This window comes from Dasypus novemcinctus, chromosome 12 (genome assembly GCF_030445035.2).
Source record: "Dasypus novemcinctus isolate mDasNov1 chromosome 12, mDasNov1.1.hap2, whole genome shotgun sequence".
In the NCBI taxonomy this organism is placed as follows: Eukaryota; Metazoa; Chordata; class Mammalia; order Cingulata; family Dasypodidae; genus Dasypus; species Dasypus novemcinctus.
The window spans coordinates 17,220,500-17,223,648 of NC_080684.1; the positions used below are offsets into that span (position 1 = coordinate 17,220,500).

The 3,149-nt window shown below is 45.3% G+C and overlaps 1 pseudogene; it reads left to right on the plus strand.

The window, feature by feature from the left end:
* Positions 1-1,292: 1,292 nt before the first annotated feature.
* Positions 1,293-1,913, plus strand: LOC131280777 (olfactory receptor 8S1-like; annotated as a pseudogene).
* Positions 1,914-3,149: the final 1,236 nt, after the last annotated feature.

Below are 3,149 nucleotides of genomic sequence, written 5' to 3' on the forward strand. Positions count from 1 at the left end.
CCTTCTGATTGTCATTACCTTCAGTAATTCGAAGTACATAATCCTTTCAAAGGGGAGGCTCCAGTGTGACTCCAAATGATAAACTGCCTTTCAATTGGGAGGTGGAAAAAGGAGAGCAGCTGCCTTGTGATTTCAAGATGATTTTATTACACCCCTTTCAGTAAAGAACAGCAGCAGTAGTTGCAAGAAAAGCTTTAACTCCCACAGGGGATTATCATGCTTGAAAATTTATTATTTGACTTAAGTTGCAATTATAATCTCAAATAATAATGATGATGCTATCATTTTACACTAATGAGCGTAAAGCACATCTTCTTAAAATGGACTATATGTTTTCTACCATATTTTATTCATAAGAATCCTAAAACAGTGGAATATTATTATTTCAATTTTCAGAATGGAAACAAAGGCCCAGAGCAGTTATGTAATGTGTACATGGTGAACCTGATGTTTGGTCCTGGTCTGATGCAAAAGCCTATATCCTCGGTCATTGCGTCTACCGGTAACCTCAGCTGCAGCCATCAACAAATGCCCATTTTTAACCAAACATGCCTTATGACTTCTCAATCGTAATCCTTTGACTAAGAGACATCCATCTAAATGTGTTTCTGTTCAATGACTCTACTGAGAAAACCCTAAACATTTTGTTCAGTGTTTGCCTAGCCATTATTGACCTCTATGTAAATCACACTTAGAACTCCTGTGATTTAATTGCTTTATATTTCTATGTTCTTCTTTGCACAGTGATGTTTAAAAATATGGGCGTCATACTATGTTGATGCTCATGTTCCAAGTGACTGACACAGAAATTTATCCATACTTTCTGCATGATTGTGATATTAAAAACAAAAAAAACAATGCAATGTGAAAATTGTCTGAGGGCAATACAACTTCACTGCCATGTTTAGAAACACATATCATGTTTGGGGATAAATCTTTGTAAATGGCCTTGGGGAACCACAGCACCATCCTCGAGTTCACCCTCCTTGGACTGTCTGCTGACCCCCATGTCCAGGCGCTGCTCTTTGTGCTGTTGCTGGGAATTTACATCTTGACCCTGATGGGGAACCTGATGCTCCTGCTGGTGATCAGGGCTGATTTTTACCTCCACACACCCATGTACTTCTTCCTGAGTCACCTCTCTTTCATTGATCTCTATCTCCTCAGTTTTTGTGCCTAAGCTATTGGAGAACCTTCTATCAGAGAAGAAAATCATTTCAGTAGAGGGCTGTCTGGCTCAGATTTTCTTTCTTCTTGTCCCTGGAGGAACTGCAGCCTGTCTGCTCTCAGTGATGGCCTACAACTGTTATGTTGCCATCTGCCACCCTCTGCTCTATGGACAGGTGATGAGGGAAGAGTGGTGTGTGCAGCTTGTGTGGGTCTCATGGGGTTTGGGCATTCTGGACACGCTCATCAATGTCCCCTTGGCAATGAAAATGGACTTCTGTGAGACCCGTACCATCCCACAGTACAGCTGTGAGCTGCCCTCTCTCTTCCCTCTGTCTTGCTCTGATGTCTCCACCAACCTCATCGTCAGGTTCTGCTCCATCATCCCACATGGACTTGCCACTTCCCTCTCAATCTTCTGCTCTTATGGTCGCATTGTCTCCACCATCCTGAGCATCAGCTCTAGCTCAGGTAGAAGCAAGGTCTTCTCCACCTGCTCCTCTCACCTCGCTGCAGTGGTCTTATTTTATGGCTCAGCTTTTCTCCGCTATCTCATGCCCGCCTCAGGTTCCCCTCTGGAGTTGATCTACTCTTTGTAGTATAATATAGTCATGCCCTTGCTGAATGCCCTCATCTACAGCCTGAGGAACCAGGAGGTGAAGGTAATTTTGCTAAGAACAGTGGGAAAGTATTTAAATGCTTTCAGTGGCAAAATGAAGAGGAGGAATGACAGAGAATTGCTATAGAAATGCATCTAGCAGGACACTGGGTGAGTTGACAATAAGGAGAACTCCCTGATTGCTCAGCTCATCAAATTTGGCAAAAATAAATCAGAAATGCCAAAGAAAGCACAGGGAAGTGGATTTGGCCCAACAGGTAGGGCATCCACCTACCACATGGGAGGTCCGCGATTCAAACCCAAGGCCTCCTGGCCCATGTGGAGCTGGCCCATGCACGGTGCTGATGCGTGCAAGGAGTGCCCTGCCATGCAGGGGTGTCCCTCCGGGTAGGGGAGCCCCACGTGCAAGGAGTGCACCCCATAAGGAGAGCTGCCCAGTGTGAAAGAAAGTTCAGCCTGCCCAGGAATGGCGGCGCCCACATGGAGAGCTGCCACAACAAGATGGCGCAACAGAAAGAGACACAGTTCCTGGTGCCGCTGACGAGAACAGAAGCAGACACAGAAGAACACACAGCAAATGGGCACAAAGAGCAGACAACTGGCAGGGAGTGGGGGGAAGGGGAGAGAATTGAAAAATAAAATAAAATTAATATGAGCTAAAAAGAAAAAAAAAAAAAAAAGAAAGCAGCACAGAGCTATCATAGAGTGGATCATTCAGCCAGTTCCACTCAGAGACCAAAGAATGGAGTACATATTCATCTCAAACCATGAAATACGTTTATGGACATACTAAATAATTAATCTTATTTCTCTCCTTTTCCTAAGTAGGGAAGAGCCTGAGGCTTGGAGTTCATAGAGGCATTAGCGAGTGAGTTCTGGTTAAGTTGTTGGAAGATACTTGAGCGACTCATCCTAATGGGGTTGAACGCCGTCCCTGCTCTCACGGAGGGTTTGCCCTGGGAACTAAGGTCTGTGAAGAATCCCACTCCTTGGTTAGCATAACAGAGCTGCTTGTTTCAAATTTCCAGGTTTCCGTGGGGCCCCCGGACTCAGGTAGAGCAACATCCTCAGGAATATAGGAAAGGTAGAAACGGAGGCAACAGAGGGACGCCAGATGCCCTGGGTTAAGAGCGGAGCTGCGGTGATTCCTTCGCCCTTGACAGTCGCGTCTGCAGCTGAAGGACCAGCGCTTCAGACTCCTCGGCAAGGGCCAGAGGAGAGATTTGAGATGGAAGGGACATGTGGTAATCTTTCCAAAATAAGCAGATACCGGTTAAGTTCTGAGAAAAATTTAAAATATAACATGTTAGGCGGCCTCTGCCTTCCCCTCTGGATCCTCTTCAATTCTTGATGCTTCCATGCC